The 21,043-nt window shown below is 41.4% G+C and overlaps 1 pseudogene; it reads right to left on the bottom strand.

Annotated features, from left to right (window-relative positions):
• Positions 1–9,841: 9,841 nt before the first annotated feature.
• Positions 9,842–21,043, bottom strand: part of LOC108700054 — a 39,733-nt pseudogene continuing 28,531 nt past the window's right edge.

Genomic DNA, 21,043 nt, shown 5'->3' with positions numbered 1-21,043 from the left:
TGCTACACAACACTTTCGAAACGATCAAACGTTTCGGGACCGCATGGCCCTTCCTCAATGATACCCAACCATAGAGATTGTGCATATTTATAGACACTTAAACAGCGACCTCTTGTGGCGGTCATTAATACAAAAATATTTAAAACAAATGTACAACAATGTTCTATTCATAACAATGTGTCAATGTCCATTTCGCAACATATTTAACAATGTTACTCTCCTCCTGCATACTTTAAATATCAATAAAATTACATTACCACACATTTAGTGTACACTCGTCAAATTTTTCTGTTTCTTGTGATTTTATAATTATTTTTACTAGTGGCTAATATAACCCATTATTATATAACCTCAGTAAATCTCAATTTGATATGAGCTATTTTATTTAAGAAATCAGTGGTGTCTCTGAGGCACATAGGTAGTTCCTGCACAATGGGGCTCAAGTAGCTGTCTATGAAGACTGCTAACGGTTGCAATAATGAGTCATTTCCTGAGACAATGGGTCTCCCTGGGGGCTTAGATGGATGCTTATGAATTTTAGGCAGTAGGTAGAAAATGGGAACCCTTGGATGTGTTATGGTTAAGGCTGTCTTAATTTCTGAAGTTACAATCCCTTCCAATTCTGCCTCATACAAAAGACTATCTATTTCTTTCTTGTATTTACAAGTTGGATCCTCTGTTAATAACTGGTAATGTTCTTCATTATTTAACTGATTGTTTGCTTCCTGTACATACATTGTTTTATCCATAACCACCGTAGCCCCTCCTTTATCTGCCCTTTTTATAATAATATTTTGATCCTTACCAAGGGCTGTTAAAGCCATTTGTTCAGATTTGGAGAAGTTACGGTGGGTACTGGGCAAGGTTCTATTTTTTCCAAAATTTCTAACATTCAGTTGTAACCAAACTTTGAAACATGTTAAGTGCCTTATTATCTACAGGTGGATGATAGGTACTTTTTTTGTACAATTTTTTTTTTTTTTTTTAAAGTTTTTATTTTCATTTTGTATATATAAACAAGGAAAGTAAGGAAGAGAAGGAAAAAAGGAGGTATAAAGGAAGAAAAATGCACAGTGTTTATCATAGTACATAAGGAAATGCTTTTGGCATAAAAGAGCAAAGTCCTGGCCAGAGATCTAGATTTATTCAGTGGGAGGAGATCATCTACAAGACTCAATAAACATACCTCCGGGTTACGTACATTTGGGAACTCTAGGTTGCCCACCATATAGTCAAGTACCTCTACCCAGTATTGTTGAATTGGGGGACAGTCCCAAAGAATATGCAAAAAGGAGGCATCCGGTGTTTGGCATTTGGGGCAGGACGCATCAGGTCTAAGACCCATTCTCTTTAATTTCACTGGAGTACTATATAGTTGATGTATCAATTTAAACTGGATCGTCCTGTCCTTAATGGATATTAGATCGCGATATAACGAGTCCATGGCTTCATCCCATTGGTCGTCGGTTAAATTGGGGATAATTTGGACCCATTTGTGTCTTGCCTGAAGAAAGGGTGCAGGAGTAGAGTCTATTAGAGAGCTATAGAGGCGTGATATAAGTTTAGTAGTTTGTGGGTTACAGAGAACTGCTTCCATTGGGGGAGAGGAGTAGTCCACACTAAGCGTATTGAATTGTGCCTGGAAGGCATGTCGTAGTTGTAAGAATCGGTAGAATTGGACTTCTTTCCCTCCAGTTTTGGCTTGTAGTTGTGTCAGAGTAGGGAATGTTTCCTCTATTAACAGATCACCTAGGACTTTTATCCCCATTTGGGGCCAGTATTGAACATCTTGTAGGTTCTTTAGATGAGGGAGATGGGAATTTCTCCAGAGTGCCAGGAAGGGAGAGAGAATCGGGGGTGGATGACCTGTAATTTGACAAGCTAGAGTCCAGGCCCTATGCGGTGTTGAGATAGTTGAGGGGTATGATGTATAGTCGCCGAGTTTTCTGTATGGTAAGTTCCTGAGGGCTTCCCATGAATCCACACACAAAGCTAGGATGATAGTGCCCGTGTCAGTTTCGTCCATATGTAGCCAGCTGTGTATATAATGAATTTGGCTAGCGAGGAAGTAGAGATGTAGGTGGGGAGCACCAAGCCTCCCTTGGATATTGGAGCAGTAAGTAGTTTCAAAGAAAAACGAGGTATCTTGTTCGCCCATCGAAAGGGGATAAGGATAGAGTTGATTTTTTGAAAAACTGTTTTAGGAATCCAAATCGGGGAATTGTGGAGTTTGTAGAGAAATTTGGGCAGATATATCATTTTAAATAAGTTGACTTTCCCCCATAATGTTAAAGGCAGATTAGCCCATATTCCTGTAGTGTTTTTGAACTGGTTTATTACCAGGGTAATATTATCATCTATGTAGGCGAGTGGGTCAGATTTCAGGAGGATCCCAAGATATTTAAATTCTGTCACCCAACAGAGGCCTTGGGTGGCCATGGGTTGGTTAGGGGTCAGGTCTACAGGCAGTATTACCGACTTCTCTTTATTAATCAACAGACCGGAGTAAGTTCCGAATATGTGAAGTACAGACAGTGCTTCAGTAAGCGAGTTTTGATGATCTGCTAAAAATAACAGGAGGTCATCCGCATAAAGGTCCAATTTGTCCTCCAATGGACCATATTTATATCCAGAAATGTTCTCGTTTTGTCGTAGTCGTAATGCCAGGGGTTCGATAGCCAAGGCGAAGAGAAGTGGTGAGAGGGGACAGCCCTGCCTAGTACCTCGAGTTAGGGGAAAGGGGGGAGAGAGCATATTGCCAATTTTGATTTGGGCCGAAGGTGCCTGATAGAGAAGTTGAGTCATACGGATGAATTGCGAGCCAAAGCCGAATTTTTTGAGCGTTGCCCAGAGGTATGACCACTCAACTGAATCAAACGCTTTGGCCGCGTCCAGAGAGACCATAATTCTAGATCCACTGTTGTCATGGGTGGTTTGCACGTTGGTGAAAACTCTTCTGAGATTGGTAGCCGTGGACTTTTCGGGCATAAAACCAGATTGGTTGGGGTGGATAATAGATGAGATGACTTTCATCAGTCGGGTTGCTAAAATTTTTGCAAATATTTTGGCGTCGGTATTGATAAGCGATATAGGCCTGTAAGAGTCGCACAGCTCTGGGTCTTTATCCCCTTTGTGTATCAGAATAATGATTGCGTTGTGGAATGAAGGAGGTAATGAGCCCGTGGAGCTCGTTTGGTTGGATTTGTAATTGTATTCCGCCTCCTCAAGGGCTTTTTGGGCGACGTCTATTTCCAGCTTGTTTTCTTTCCTGGCTGAGGCAATTCCGCTAATTAGGACTCCCCTAGCAACTGCCTTGGATGCCTCCCATAAGGTGCCCTGGGACGCCGTGCCACAGTTGGTTGTCCAATAGTTAATGTACTCTTCTTGCGCACGTTGCCTGACAAGGGGATGTGCTAGCCACAATGGACTCAGTCTCCAGCTAGAGCGCTCACTATTGTTGGTGGGCCTTAATGACACCATTAGTGGAGTGTGGTCCGAGAAGGCTCTCGGTAGGTATTCGGCCGAGACTGTTAGTTGGGCAAAGTCTGCTGACGCTAGAGCCATATCTAAGCATGAGAGCGATCCATAACTGGCTGAATAACAGGAATACTGGCGTTCTGTTGGGTGCTTCCATCTCCATAGTTCCAATAGGGCAATCCATCTGCTCAGTCCTGAATGGCAACCGGGAGTTTGTCGCAACCTATCCTGTAGAGGATCGAGAGTAGTGTTGAAATCCCCGAGTATACAGAAAGGAGCTGGTGGTAGTACAGCAAGTAAATTATAAATATGTTCCAGCAGATTTAACGAAAAGGGAGGTGGGCAGTATAAGTTTACTAAGGTTAAAGGCCTGTTATCGAGTTTGCAATGTAGCACTATGTAACGACCATAAAAATCAGTGCGAATATCCATGAATTCAAATAACACTCCCTTGCGGACCAGTAGGGAGACCCCCCGGCATGAGTCGAGAAAGGTGCATGGTAAGCATGAGCAACCCATTGCTTTTTGAGAGAAAGAAGCTTCTGGCCAGTCAAATGAGTTTCTTGAAGCATAAGAATATCTGGATGGTATCGTTTAATGTAGTCGAAAAGGAGAGCTCGCTTAAATTTACTGTTCAGGCCCCTGACATTCCAGGACATTATGTTTCTGCATTGCATTTTGTATATAGGCAAGATATTATCTGAGCATTTCCACAGGGTAGCAGTACTATACAGTTACAGTGGCAACCACCCATTTCAGGATTAATGGCATTGAAATACACGTGCACATTTGTAGTGTTAGAAAAAGAAAGAAAGGAAAAGAAAAGGCAAGAAAAAAGACAGTAAACAGTTATACATTTCCCCAAGAGCCCCATTACCCACCCTGCCCAACCTCCAAACATAGGCGAGCCTTGACCCCGAACTGTAGGAACTTCCTCTGGGGAGAACTATCAGCGGAGACCGCTTGAACAATAAGTCTCGAACTTAGCCTTCCGTACCTATATTGGTAGGCTCCAAACACTTATAGTGGTAGAAAACAATAGTTGCGGCCACGGTGCAGAGTCACCTCGCAATGTCCCAAGTAGCGCCCCTGATCCATAGTCCCAGCCGTTCCGCCTGTGATGAGCTGAACATTTCCACGGCAATCTATAGATGAGCTATTGCTCCGATAATTTGTAAAGTTCCAGTGATACTACGTGAACATAAAGGAGTCGCCGCTTGTGGACTGGAGTGTAATATGGACAGAGCAGCGTTGGCATACCACATGCCTCGTACTGTGTGCACCATTAACAGCAGAAGGGCACCATGCTTGCTTCTTGTGGGGGCAATAAGCGGTGGTTGAAACAAAAATTGCCGGTCCCCCTCACCAGTGGCACAACTTGCTGGGTAGATAAACCGTGTGGGGGTGACTGGCCAAAGTGCGGCCCAGCGGGGGACAGGGTAACTGATAGCATTAAAAGTTCAAGTAGTAAAGCCCTTTTCAATTATCCCCCCCACTTCAACCAGCACTCACCAGATGACTCCATCCCGCAAGTTGCTACTCAGGCGGATTGTCAGGAGGGGGATTCCGCCCCTGACGACCATCCAGCCATCTGGAAGCTTTGCCAGGAATAGGATAGAGTAACTGTATCCAAGCGTGCGTAGGCGTCTTTTCACCCCGCCGAAAGACGCGCGATGTTTCTGCACAATGGAGGAGTAGTCCGGGAACAGGGATATCGGCGCTCCGTTGAATGTCAGCTGGCCCTTTTTCCGTGCGGTGGCAAGCACCGCGTCTCGATCCCTGTAGTTAAGATTACCAGCAGTGGGGAAAAAACATCTGCCCCTAGTGCTTCCCTCAGCCAATTTTCCACAAATTGTTCCGGCAACTGGCCTTCAGAGCGTTCTGGCAAACCGATAAGCCTCAGGTTATTCCGGCGGAGCCGGTTTTCTAGGTCGTCGGATTTTGCTGTGGCCTCCGCCAACTGCTTGGCCATGCGGGACAGCTCAACAGGGATAGGCCGCACCGTGTCTTCAAGGATGGAAATGCGATTTTCAGCCTCCGTAGTGCGCTCACGTAGGGTCTGTACATCTTGCCGAATGTGCGATATTTCAATCTTAATAGTGTCTAATTGATTAGAGGTACTTGCGTGCGTTTCTTTTATCGCCTGCAAAAGGTCAGCATTGGAAGGGCCCGGAGCCGGAGGAGCTGCACCCTCGCCTGCATCATTGGGCGGCACGCTATCAGCCTCCTCGTGGCCTGTGTCGCGGTCCGATGCTGGCTGGGAATCGCAAAGATATTTATCCATGCGGGACGCGTTGGCCTTGGGACCAGACTTGCCCATGGTGGACTGCGATGACGTAGCAAGCCTTTTCAAGAGGTAAAAGTGTTCAGCCAAGAATATATAACAGGATCTGAGTAGAACGGTACGGAGCAGCTATCTGTTGCTTCTGCTCAGGTCGCCATCTTGGAACCGCCCCCTTTTTGTACAATTTTATAGGGGTAACAATTTTGGTAGATTGCTGAATAGCATTACCCTTATCTTGAAACCATAACTTTAACCGTAAATTACGCATAAATTTGAAAAAGTCAATTTGAAAGTCAAATAGACCAACACTGTGTGTGGGTACAAAAGATAGTCCTCTGTTAAGAACACATTGTTCTACAGGAGACAGTTCCCTTGAGGAGATATTATGTATCAAGTTCTCACCTACTGCTTGTGCTTCCTCCGGGTCACTGGGGTCTGCCGTGTGTTGTCCAGTGTTACTGCCCTCTGCACCTTGTAAGTGCTGCGCGTGCCTCCTTTCTCCCCAGCTTGTGCTGATTCCTCGTTGTTCATTCTGCTCCTTCTGCCCTCTTCCTTTCTTGTGAGATCCCGATCGCTCTGCGGTGTGCTTGTAGCTAAAAAAACTTTGCCGCTCCTCGAGGTGCCAGAAGAGGCTGTGGAAGATGGCATGCGCTGGTCTCTGGTGCTGGCTAACGTCATCGGAGTGCGCGGTCCTCGGCGCCATCTACTATATGATTAATGCTTATGTTTTCCTTACAGCCATAGAATGAGAAACATAAACCTCTACAATATGAAGTGAGATATAGACATCCTTCTTCTAACTGTACTGTAGTCAGTGAGTAACAAGTAACAGTATTTTTTCGATATTATATTGTCTTAACATGTAAAAAAAATTGTATTATGTATTAAGAGATTTACTCAGGTTATATAATAATGGGTTATATTAGCCACTAGTAACAATAATTATAAAATCACAAGAAACAGAAAAAAATGTGTACACTAAATGTGTGGTAATGTAATTGTATTAATATTTATAGTATGCAGGAGGAGAGTAACATTGTTAAATATGTTGCGAAATGGACATTGACACATTGTTATGAATAGAACATTGTTGCACATCTGTTTTAAATATTTTGTATTAATGACCGCCACAAGAGGTCACTGTTTAAGTGTCTATAAATATGCACAATCTCTATGGTTGGGTATCACTGAGGAAGGGCCATGCGGTCCCGAAACGTTTGCAAAGTGTAGTGTAGCACCATTGAATAAATTTGGGATCACCCCGTTTGCTGCAAGTACAGGTATTGACATTCTTCTTTACTTGGATTTACTACTGGCGAGTGGCTAGGCCAGTGCCATATATACCTGTATCCCCTGAATTGACTTTGTATGAATTGAGTAACATTCCCACGCTATAGACTCCTGAATTTCTTGTGGTGATCTACAGTCCTTTAGTGCAAGGGTTAAACACTTAATCCAAGCACTAATGCTCTAATAAAAAAATTAAATTATGCCACCGCTCACCGCTGCCAACCAATTTGTCATGAAAAGGGGACTCTCAACCACACATAACTCTTGGGTTTGGCTATATGGGGTTGCACTCAGTCTCTCAATCACCTTACACCCAGGTTAGACTAACATCAGACACCCCAAAACACACCAACACCCACCAAATGAATTTGCTGCCACCATCTATCATTAACAGGCGATAGAAACCTAATGTGACTACTCCCCTGCCCTCTATAACAGGTAATAACTCACACTACAGAAATGCATCAAACACTCTCTCCTGTGGTAGTTAGTCAGGGTAAGATCCTACTAGTTCAACAAGCACTCCAGCAGCCAAAGGGTTAATTTATATTCAAACACTTTTCTGCTAGCTGTACTAGTTATTAAACATATAAATAGGCAACTTTCCCTTTCCACACATACACAGAGTTAATACACTCTGGGCTATGAGTTCGTTAGAGCACATGGACAAAACGTATTAAAATGTATTATACTTAATATTAAAAGTAACAGTGCATGTATATAAAAGAATATATTACAAAGAAGACATACAATTGCAAATACAGTAAATAAAGCAAAAGGGAGTAAAACACAAAGAAAGCCCTACTTTACCAAGTTTAGAATTTCCTGTTGTGTCCTCTGAGGCAAGAGTTAGGAAACAATGGGCACCCAATCCACGGGTATGAAGCCTCCTTGTACGACATTGGGTACTGGGTCTATCACCTTTTTATTGCCTGCTGGGACATTCGCCTGATTACCTTATGCATGAGGTAGGAGTGCCCAGTAACGTGTCATTTACGACCCCCTGAAGGGAGTTGTTATTTTCAGGCAAGATTTCCTAATATAATATTGGTACTTGCCAGTACCCCATATTATAATAAAAACATGGGCAGGCTGTGATCTATGTGTGGGCAATCAGAACGGTACCAAACACTAATGGGGTCCCATTTTCCAGTCCCCCAGGAACCATCCCTCCGAACTGGTGGGTATAGGCTGGCCCCGTTTGGTATTATTAGGAAGCATGTGACCTCCTCATAACCAATATGTAAGTTATGAGGATGTGAATCCTATGACACAGGAGATATGGATCCTTTCCTGTAATCCATATTTTTCTACTAACTATCCCCCCCCCTGCTGCACTAGGTCCACAGCTCTGTTCTTTGATCAACTGATCAAAGAATGGACTGGCCCACCTTTCTTGTCCAAATAGTGTGACTCCAAAATGTCTCAGAAGGTAGATATGGATGTCACCTTTCCACAGCCCCCCTGGTGAGATATGCAATCAAGGGTCTCTGTGAGCCTGAGACCAAATGTTTCCCATGTTAACTGTTATTTTGCCAGAGCAACGCTACCCTGGCATGACAGTGATCATATATCCACTGGTTTTTACAGAACCAACCCCTATACCAGGGGTCTGCAACCCGCGGCTCCGGAGCCTCATGCGGCTCTTTATCCACCTTGTTGCGGCTCAGTCTTGTGGCTTTGCCGTCTTGTGGCTTTGTCGTCTATGAAGCCCTCGCACCTGCTAGTGGCTTCTTGAGTGTGCGACCGCTGTAAGCTAATGGTTAGCTTACCATGGTAGCACACACAGGAAGCCGCCAGCAAGTGCGAGGGATGTATAGTCATCGCAGGAGTGACAGGGGGTCGCTTACTCAAGACATAACATTGACCCATCCCTGCTGAACATATCCGCATTCACAAGGATAAGTCAGCCCAATCTTGAAATGGAACTGGCCGACATAGCGGATAAAGACTTATGGTTATGGGTGTCCAAGTTCAAAAGCCTGACAGCGGATCTTGAAGAAATCACTCAACAGAAGGGAACTCTCGCTAAAGAGCACAAGTGGAATGATATCAAATACCTCCCCAAACCCGACAAACTTGTTTTTGAAACATGGAGTGCCATTCCCGACATGTATATGAACATGTATATGAACATGAAAAAGTCTGCATTTGGAGTCCTGTCCCTATCTTTGGCTCAACATACTTATGCGAGCAAGTTTTCTTGAATATGAACTTCATAAAATCCAAATATCACTCCCACTTAAGAAATGAGAGCCTACAGTCCTGTGTGAAGATCAAAGTCACATCTTACAGCCCCGACATAGGGAAGATCAGCATGGAGCTTCAGAAACAGAAGTCACATTAAACAGATGAGAACACTAGCATTTATTAGGGCTATTCAGTGTTTAATTTATTTCAAAGTAGGCCTACGCATACTCACTGCACTTCTGTTTGTTGTATTCTGTTGTTGTAACAGTTGAAATTAAAAAAAGGTTAAAACCTTTAAAAGTTTATAAGCTGTGTTATGTTTTGCGGCTCCAGATTATTTTTCTTTAGTGGAAGAGCGGGCAAAATGGCTCTTTTGATAGTAAAGGTTGCTGACCCCTGCCCTATACCAAACCCAGTACAAACCCCATCTTTCTAACAAAGACTATTTCTCCTATTCATTCTGCAGCACATACTTGTGCTCATTCTTGCTCTACAGTACATGAATGTGCCCCAATCGATATTGTTACCAAACAATATTGTATATTGGAGGTGCTGTCTATCTAAGAAGTTGTACAGAAACAAAGTTATTTACATATTTATTCCTAGTATTAAAAATTTTCCATTTTTTATTTCAATCTGTAAAAAAAATATAAATACAAACAATGGAAGTTGAACGTCATTGAGCATCAGTAAACACAGATCATTGGTAGAGCAAGAGAATATATTGCGAATAAAGCCAATTGCAATTGTAATGCAATGGAACAACTAGGATCAGTCTAGTAGGTAGAAGTTGAAAAGAATGGAAGGTCCTAAATCAATTTTTAGTGCATAGAGCTATGGGCTTGCATTTTAAGGGAATTTAAAAAAATGATGCCCACAAGATTTGTTTTAAATAAAAAGAATTGCAAGTAAGGTGGCCTAAATAGAGTGCATTGGAGTTGTTTATTGTATAGAATGTATCATATAAAGGAAGGCAGATGTATTTGGTGGTCTTAATAAAAGTCCATATCAATATATTTAAAGGGTGCGATTAATGGTGTAGCCATCAGCATAAACCAAATATTTGAATAGTATCTTATTGTTTGCATAAAAATCCTTTTTAAAACCAGTGCAAATCTAAATAGATTATTTGGTCTCTACACTGCATTGACAATAAATGGAGGTCGGATCTAAACCATAAGAGGTGCACATTTCGCAAGTCAATGTTGGATGTACAAAAAACAAATATGAATATTAAAATGTGGATGACTGATCACCTGATACTTGTTTTGTCCTTACACCATGCACCACATATAAGCACACAGTCTGTATGGCACAGCATCCTGCATTATATGTTTTGGCCAGCAATGTTCCAGACAATCAATACTCCCATTTGCAGCTTTTTAAAATCTTCTTCCAGTCCCCTGCTAGGAAAAAACATTTTGTTTGTGTTGCCGATGCTTGCATCCATTGACACAGAGCCATGTCGGAACTGGAAGTGCTGTTAAGAAGTCACGCTGAGGTGACACTTTTTTTACACAGAAAAGTATTTTCAAGTTGCAGAACAACATGGAATGGTGAAGAATGGGCTGTACAGCGAGTGCTAGCAGTTTAAATGGTTCTTTTGTGTGAATCCACTTGTCATAGGATCTTATTAAGATCTCAGATGGAAGCATTACTCTGTGGAAGACATTGAAACAACAGGAAAGTGTCTGATGACATTGGAAGGAAACAAATGCAACGAAATGTTCTTTATTGGCAAGGAGGTTGATTGGAATTTGTAGGTGAACTACACAAAGAGGACAATGGCCTAACCCAGCTGTTTGGCTTCTTCCACTCACCAGGAATTGGACTCATTAGAAAAGTCTTCCACGTTGTAAAAAAAACAACTGTTTGCTTGTGTCCATTGTGATTCTCCATTACTGTAAGACACTGAGTATTACTGTCTCTTGAGCAATATGAAGCACTTTATATACTTTAGCAGACACCACACACAAACACACAAACACACACTGCTGTCACCATTTCAATGCAGATAGCATGTCTGTTTCTTAAATCACTGTTCTTTGGTACAGCTGCCTTGTTGACTGAGCAGCAGACACTGTGTCTAGTTTTGATGCCTCTTCATGTGCAAAGCAAGGTGGTCGGAGCGAGAAAAGCAGCGCCCACAGGCAACGCATTTGTAGGGTTTGGCACCTGTATGCTTACGGTAGTGCCTTGTCAACTCGTCTGAACGGGCAAAGCGCCAGTCACAGCCCTCCCAAGCACATTTATATGGCTTCTCTCCTGCCAAAATAATAAGATGTTGACAATTAATACAATTACTGTAATTACTGCAACAATAATAAGGCTCTGGAATGGGTTCAAAAAGATGCATGCCATTAGGCTTTTCATTTCTTCAAAGTTTTTTTGCATGTTTAATTCTCATTGATCATTCTTGCAGACCCCTTATTGTCTCCTTTCCATCTTGCTTGAGTGTTTTCTACTCTCTCTATTTTACCACTTCCCTGCTTTCTCTGTTCACTATTCTTTTCTCCTTAACTTTGTCCTTCTTAATTACACATTTCTATGAACATGCTGCTCCCACATGATACCTACATCATAAGCCCTTTACAAATGAAGACAATAAAGACCAACAGAGTAGAAATAATAACTTTAATCCAAAGTGGCATGTTTAGACATTTTAGTGAAAGTAGTTGGGAATTTGATGGTTTATAAATGTAGCCAATATTCAACCATACATAAGAATCTATGAATTTACTTGCACTACTGATCTCAATAAAGGCAAATATTTGTGAATGCAAGCATTGCCTGAAATGACCCTCTTCCCACCAATATAGTATTGTTAATATATGAGCTAACACAAACATGACAATTTAAAGGAACAGTAACACCAAAAACTGAAAGTGTTTTAAAGTAATGAAAATATCATGTGGTGTTGCCCTGCATTGGTAAAACTGATCTGTTTGCTTCAGAAACACTACTATAGTTCATATAAACAAGCTGCTGAGTAGCAATGGCGGAAATTGAAAAACGGCAGTTTACTTCGCCACCTCAGACCAGGCGAACTGATAAAACGAACCTACAGTACATTTTCATCAATCTTCAGTCAGTGACATCATATCCGGTATGCCAAAAATGCAATAAAGTTGTAAAAAACGCTGGTGAATTTTCTATTTTTAAAGCGGGATTGCCTTCAAAAGTCCAAACAATTGTGAGTAATCTTTTAAAACTAATTTGAGGGGCATGCCACATTTGTTTAAGGGTGGGGTCATATCTAGCCATTAGAGGATCTCCTACTCATTATGGCTCATTGGACATGTGTTTGAAAAAGTGTCCACTTCAAGCATTGAAATGGCAGCCACAAATCTGGCCCTGACTATGATTAGAATAGGTCTCCCTTCTGGTGACACTGACCTGTATATACAGAACAGTGCAGTGGAACACACGGGAGCCAAGTTTGATACCTTTGGTATCTTCTGGATCTTTCTTTTCTGTAATTTACGGAGCTTTCCGGCTCCAACTGTGCATGCGCCAAAAGCTAACGTGTCGGCACTCACTTTAGGAACATGCTGAGGCTGGCAACATAGTTCTCCTTTAAAGATCAAACCATACATGTAAAGACATATAGCTTAAAATATACAATATCATTATCATAGTTTATCAAGATATAGAAATGTAACATTAACTTGCTAGGGTTAGGATCCCAAAAGGTTGTATGGGTAACATGATGTGCCTTTTGTGTCCTGCTTCTGAGAAATAAAGGGTTCATTTATATATGGAATGCAGTGTTCAAAGTACAGGTATAGTCCATATGCAATTCCCAAAAACAGAAGTGCTCCATACATGAGCTCTAAGGGGAAGACTCTTGCAGTCCAGGAAGGGCCTGCATACTGAAGCAGGATCTGATGGCTGCAATCTGTACAACTTTCTCTATAAGTTAATGTGCCTGTTGGACTCCAGAGTTACAAGTGAGCCCTAATGTAGGGATTTAGCCAGAGGTTGCTTTAATTCATTTATAAATCTTGCTCTATATGTGTTTTTTCCATTGGCCTGGACTTTATGGCACAATAGACTTCTTTGCATTAAATCATTACGGGCAGGCTGAGGGCCATAAATCAACCACCAAAATTAGAGAGTTCTGCACTGTACATTTAACTATATTCTTAATGCTTTAAATCTCACCTGTATAATACTGTTTTAGTGTTATCTGTTTAAATGTTTGTGTATATACATATTGATAAAAATATTCCTCATGTCTTTAAGGCAAAAGCATTTAATACTACTACTATTAGTACTTACTACTAGACATACAGCTAAACCTCAGAGAGACAGCTAGCAACAACGCAGCACATCTAATCAATGCAGACCAATAAATTTAGTCCTGGAGAAACAGTAGCACTGTTTTGCTGAACCTGCATCCCCTTAAGGGTTAATTTATGGAATGCTCATCTCCCCTCTGGCATCTACAGAAATAGAGAGGGATCAGCCAAAGCATTGTCTGCCAGCATGTATGGAGGTCAAACCCAGACCCAGAACAATGGGCATTGAATCAGGGGAGGGACAGCCCCATTGTGTGAGGTTGGCACAGGGCTCAGAATGCCACAGAAGGACTACCCCAAACAATGGGGCAGCGCCAATGTTAGTCTACCCCCTCAAAGAAAACTGACATTATTATCTCCCCTCTTTCTATGTGGGGCAGTTTGCAGTTTTAAGCCATGTCTAAAACAAATTCTCAAGTGAAGTGATACATAGATGCTACCATGTGCACACTGACTGATTCAGACATGGAAAGGCGGCAGACATCTGGCATAAAGATCTATATCTGGATTATGAAACATTCTTTGCTATTCAATGCCATTTCCTTAGAGCGTTTCAAAGAGAAAACAATTTTCTTTCTTGTTAAGGGTTCAAGTTTTCCATTACCTGTATGTGTCCGTTGATGTGCCTTGAGGTGTGAACTCTTGGTGTAAACTTTTGTGCAACCTGAGATGGAATTACAAAGAAAATGTAAAATGAAGCATAGTTACATAGTTAAATTGGGTTGAAAAAAGACAAAGTCCATCAAGTTCAACCCCTCCAAATGAAAACCCAGCATCCATACATACACCCCTCCCTACTTTTAATTAAATTCTATATACCCATACCTATACTAACTATAGATCTTAGTATCATAATAGCCTTTGATATTATGTCTGTCCATGTCCAAAAAATCATCCAAGCCATTCTTAAAGGCATTAAGCATGACAAATAATGTGCTAAGAAGCCAATCTGTTTGTGCTATTTGCAATTTACTGAAGCTAAATCTGAAATGTACTATATCCTGTACAAGCTTTAATATAATTTTTTTTTAAAAAAAGTAAGTTCTACATTATAAAAAGGACAACTATTGTTCCCTGTGTTTTGTTGCTGCTCTTCTTTTCATGGTCATAGATTGGTGTTACATCGCCTTAACATGAATCCATCCATCCTAAGCAAGAATATTTCTCCTCTGATTAATGTTATTTCCACTGTTCCACTGTGCAGAAAAGTTTCTTGCTACATTCTTGCTGTAACACTCAAAAATGCATTCTAGATATATTCAATAAACAAATGACAGAAATGTCTTATACAGAGGCAAATAAAACCTATTTTACTTAATTAGGATAATGGTTAGTTACAAAGTTACACACTAATATTGTTATAGGTGCTTCCTTACTAGGGGTAAGCATGCCCAAAGCATGCACCCTGCCATATTACACCAGCAATTTAGCACACACTGTAAATCTAGTGCTCAAGTCTTTTCCAGCCTTGCAGTAAATGAAACTGGCATTGTTGCTTCTGTATTGAATTATGCTTACCCGGGAAATCACAGTGGTGGATTCTTCTCTTTTCAAGTTCAAGATTATTCCGTCTGTTGTATTCGGGTACTGTCATTATCAACTGCCCTTGTGAAAGCACAGACTCCATTGAGCTAGGCACAGTGGGAATATGTTGAGGTTGCACTAGCTTCAGTCCAAATGTGGCCTCATATGGTGGAGGGGGAGAAATTGTGTTCATCAAATCTGTCTGATTTTCTGGGCTCCCTGGTTGGGAATTGGGGGGTGAAGGTGGAAGTGAGACACCTGGAGCGTGGTAAAACTGCCCAGGAACCTGAACAACATCATGCCCCAGGGATTGGTATTGTTTGACTTGCTGAGCCCTTGTTGGCTGGGGCAAAGGAGAGGGGCCACCATTGTCTGTTGCCATAGTTACTCCGCTGATGGAATTTACCACAGATGTTGTTCTATTAGACTGGACCAAGCTCAATGTTTCATTGGCTATGGACATAGGATAGACTTGAGGTTGGATAGATGCAGAAGCTGAAAGAGGGACTTCTGAAGGAGCCTCCTGTTTGATGAAAATGTCATTAACTGGAACAGAGTGGGGAATATTGAACACACTGGTGAAATCTGGGAGAGACTGGGTCAAGGTAGCAGAGCAGGGTGGCGGAAAGTTGTTGCCTGGCTCTGTTTTCACTTGAGGAAGAACAGTGAAAGTCTTGGATGGCTGATAGAGACCCATACGAAGATGAGCTGTATCAGGCAGGATAACATTAATGTTTAACACTGTATGGGGCTTGTGGCTTCTCTGCTTCAAATAATTCATCCACGACAGAGGCACTTTCCCTCTGATACTTCTTGTCAGAAAGGATTTGCAGAGAAGGAACGTGACTCAGAAGATACTTGTCCATTTCTTCTCTTTCGTGCTGAGAAGGAAACACAGAACCATGAGCAACAACATAATAAAATCACTGAAATAACTAATTTGGTAACACCATGGATTGAACTGCATTTTCAGCATTTTAGAATTAGTTGGGATAAAAGCAACATTAACATATTGTAATGGTTGTATCTGGTCTCTCTCTTGATATTTGTTACTTTTCTGAAGTGTAAACACGCTTCATAGGTGGAGAATAATGATGGTCCACTGCCATATGTTCATATATGTTTTCCAAGGATTCTCCCATGGAAAGCTTTCAGTTGATAGTTTGCCCAAAGAACTATTTGCTTGTTACCAATGAAATCATTCTGGACTAAAAGACCATGAACACCATAAACATTGTAGCTTGTCTGAAAATCAGTAGATTGACATCTGATCTGTGAATCAGATTTTTGATGTTGGTTCCCACAAGCACTAAATCTGTATGATACAATACTTCAACTACCTTTTGACTCAGTTAAAGATTCTTGGGCCTGCACTGTGGACTGAAATGGGCTGTCCAACTGGTGCCCCCCCCCCTTCTTTGTCTGCTTACCATGTGTAAAATAAATGTTTTCACTACAGAGATTAACTGACACCTGCATTGTTTAAACCTCAAATTCAGACTGTAATCCCCTGCATTTTTCACACGTGTAATCCCCCTGCATTGTTCGCACCTATAATCCCCCCACATTGTTAACACCTGTAACACATCTATTGTTCACACCCATAAAACCCTGTACTGTTCACACCTCAATCCCAGACTGAAACTGCCCACATTGTTCAACTGTTCATACTTCATACAAACTGCTGAAGGGGTACATTTTAGAGTGGTCCTGATAGGTTTCCCTGTCTCCTGCTCTATTCTGCCTGCCCTGTGTGCCATACTCTGCCTGTGTGTGCCCTGCTCTGTCTGTGGAACAAAAGCCTTGTTTTTGTTTTGGGGGTTTGTTAGCATTTGAAAATTATTATTAGTGCTAGTGCTGTGTTATCCACAGAGGAGGAGGAGGCATATGGATTTTAGGTTATGTCTTAATATAACTTGAATTTTTCACATATGAGTGTTATCCCTGCAGTGAGCCAGGGGTGCTTTGTCAATGAGGCGAGTTGAGGCAGTCGCCTCAGGCGGCAGCGCCCTGCTAGGTACCAGGGGCAGCAAAAATGCTGCTCCTGGTACTTTAAGAGCAAATTTCTGGGGGAGGGGGGGCAGCAGCAACTACTTTTGCCTCAGGCGGCGGAGGGGCCAGGATCACCCCTGCAGTGAGCACCTACCATTTGGTCTTGTGGTAACATGGGTGTGGTTTAAAAATAAGGAGTGGTGAACACTGGCTCCCATTATCGGCCCTCCACCATGTAGGCCAGAAAACTTCCGGCCCTCAGTACCACAGAAGTTTGACAGCACTGTCATAGAGTATCCTATTTAGATTTTTGTGATGAAAATAATTGGCAAAAGTATGTTCAGCACAATCCCTATTCATTGCACTCATTTTTTACAAAGGGCTATAGTGCCCCTTTAATATGTGGGAGAATAAAAACAGCTCTATCCTGGAAATAGATTTGAAAATACATAGGAAATTGCTATATGCTATCAAATGCTATATTTTTGTTACTGGCTTAGCTGCTCTAATAAACATCATCTAGGTTTATTCTCTGGCATCCGCTTTACAAGTACCTGGGTGAACTTTGAGCGTGTCACCTGCTAAACACAGAATTTATAGTGGGTCTATGCCATAAACCTGCTCTGGTTATCAGCATATTGTATATCACTTGAGCTAAATTACAGCAGATTAGCTTTTTATTGTATAACAATCTCTTTCCCGAGATTCCTGGCCAGTTGTAAGCAACATGAGTGAGATTTCATGTTGAATTGTGTATTAGCAAATTCTATTTGTTCCCATGATTGAGACCTGACTTACTTTGACATCATTAATTATATAGTTAGAACTTGGACTATACTTAGTGTTTCTCCAGGACCCATGTTCTTTCTATATGTCTCCAGTGCAGTTTACATGTGTTCAAGTGACTTTGCCATTTAATACCTACATTTTTAAAAGGTAAAAGCATCCTTCCTAACACTATGTATTTTACAGACAGAGGTGAATGAGCCCCAAAATTGGCCAAGGTTCAGAAAGTGCTTTAGTGCTTGGGCTAAAAAGCACAAAGAACCAAGACTTAGACAGGTACAGGCATTTAGTTATAGACACTTCCACATCTGTGCAGTCATATTGTATTATTACTTATGTATAACAAGCCATATGGCAAGATCAAGGATACTTTTTTTTATCAGGGAATCTTTTGTTTGCAACACTCTAACAAATGATAATAGAAAATAACAAGTAGGGTAGGAAGAAAGAAAACAAAGTTCTGTACTAGAGCCACCTCCCCTCCCCGCCAAGGGCTGTTAAAGGAGAAAGAAATTCCCTGGGCGCAAAAACCCTCCCCTGTGTTGCCCCCCTCCCGATGCTTGATAAAGGGGCGTGTCCCCAAAACGTTGCACAGCTGCATAATAAAATTGCAAGGGCTTGCCCTGCTAACGCAACTCCTGTGTGCCAGTGAAATTCTTCCTACCTGTCCCGCCGGGCAAATGCCCCTAACTTGTTACTCACCCCTCTGCGCAGGTCCTGTCCATGGAGTTCACAGGCGCCATCTTCTCCCAAGCGGTCTTCTTCCTGCTTTGACCGGCGTTTTTATGCGCAAACGTAGGAGGAACAGATGTATGATATGACCATATATTTAATCATGTTAGTTAAAAAGTAGGGAGTTACTTTATAATTATATGTCAATAAAAAATTTTTTTTTTAAAGTAGTGGGATCCCAGCAATGTCCTGACCATTTATAATTATTATAACATTAATCATAAAGAGAAAAATTACCTTTAAATGACTCTCCAGTTTGGAATTTCAGCAACTATATAGTTGCTAGGGTCCACATTACACTAGTAATTAGAGAATTGTGTGAATAAGGAACTAGAATATAAATAGGAGAAGGACTGAATAGGAATATAAACAATACAAAGTAGCATTAAAGGGACAAATACCAAAAACTGAAGGTGTTTTAAAGTCAAGAAAATATAATGTACTGCTGTGGTGCACTGGTAAAACTGATGTGTTTGTTTCAGAAACTCAGTTTAGATAATAGTTTAGATAAACAAGCTGCTGTGTGGCCATGGGGGCAACCATTCAAAGCTGAAAAAGGTGAAGAGGCAGAGGTTACACAGCAGATAAACTACAGTATACAATGGGATTCTTCAGAACTTATCTGTTATCTACTGTGAATACTTTGCTTGAATGCACCCCCCATGGCTACACATTAGCTTGTTTATATAAACAATAATTGTGTGAATCAAACTCCCAGTTTTAAAAGAGCAGAGAACATTATATGGTCATTCCTTTAAAAGCACAAGTTTTTGGTGTTACTGTCCCTTTAACCCTTTAACCGACAAGCACCTACGGCGTACGTGCTGGCAGTTCAGGGCTCAGACTGCCAAGCACAGACATTCTCTGCAGCCGAGCCCTTCTCTCTGCATCGGCGGCTTTTGCCGCCTCCTCAGAATGTCAAGAGGGATCATAGCCCCTTGGGCAACGAGGCTGGGGGGCTGTCACGTCGGATCTGTGACGTGATCGTCGCAGGTCCGACTTCAAAGTTGCAGACATGCCATGCATGGCTTCTGCTACTTCCCTTACCTCCTCCTCCCTGCACAGCCACCCACTCACTTCCTGCTGCGCAACAGTTCTGCATGATCGATCTTCAGGGCCCCTCCAGCGATGGTAGCAATCCCCCTGCTCCAAGAAACAGTAAGTGCTTGTTTTTTACATACTTACATGCACTTACATACACTTACAGTACATTTATACACTTATACAAAAATTTTAGTAAAGATTGGTATTTTTTTATTTTACACACTTGCTCCCTTTTGCATACTTTTTTACATATATTTACTTTTAGAAGTGCACAAACATGTATACACAAAAACTCAAGGACAGGTCTTTTTTTTTACTTATTCATTGTACTGTTATCTTTTGGTTTATTTTGGCAGCGTGACTATTGGATAATCGATCGGATCAGTTATTTTGTTATTTCATTGATTTACACAATTTTTGTGGTTTTGTTGCAATTTTATCCATGCATTATTGTTCCTTATGTATCTTTAGTATAGTTTTGCTGTTTGGTGTTTTGGTATAGAAAGATATATTTTACTTAGTTTGATCCGCCAGAATATATACTTTCCAAAAATATATGGTTTTCTGGTGGTCTTTTTTCAGTTACGGCACATTACGCACAGTTGGGGATCTCTTTTCAGCAGCTGAGTTGGCCAGCATGAAAATTTCTATGCACGAATAGTGCCTTGTTGCAGAAAGTTGAATGTAGGCAGTATATAGAGCAAAAACTCACACAGTACTTTAGTGATAATGTACCGGAAGATACTAACTTGCAGAATACTTGGTTGGCACATAAAGCAGTTATAAGGGGCGAATTAATTTCCCAAGCTAAGCTAGTGAGAACACAATGAGAACTAGAACAATCACAACTAGAAACCCGATTGTCGGAGCTAGAAAAAAAACTTATCCAGCATTATAATATATCCACTGTTCAACAAATACACGAGACAAGGGATAAATTGAATGCTATATTGGCAGCTAAAACATCGTACCGTTTGCAGCGGTTGAAACATCTATTTTATACCAAAGGGAATAAAGCGGACAGATTACTAGCTACCTTATTGAGGCAAAAACAAGCTCAGAACAGAGTTCAATACTTAATGGATGGTCAGGTAAAGGTAACTGACCCTAAACGAATAGCAAATGGGTTTGCACAATATTATGAGTCTCTTTATAATTTGGGCCCTGCCACTAATGACCCGATCCCTTCTATGGATCTTATCACAGATTATTTGGATAAACTTCAGCTCCCTATACCCTCGGCACAACAACTTGAATCACTCAGTCAGCCCATCACCTTGATAGAGATTCAAGCAGTGATTAAAGGCCTTAAACCTGACAAAGCCCCAGGCCCAGACGGGTATACTAACCAGTACTACAAAACATATGCAACGATTCTATCCCCACACCTCCTTAAGGTATTTCAGAATATAATGGATACTGG

This window comes from Xenopus laevis, chromosome 8S (genome assembly GCF_017654675.1).
Source record: "Xenopus laevis strain J_2021 chromosome 8S, Xenopus_laevis_v10.1, whole genome shotgun sequence".
NCBI classification, from domain to species: domain Eukaryota; kingdom Metazoa; phylum Chordata; class Amphibia; order Anura; family Pipidae; genus Xenopus; species Xenopus laevis.
Note: the sequence above shows the minus strand (reverse complement) of the source record. Positions and strands in the feature narration are given on the sequence as shown.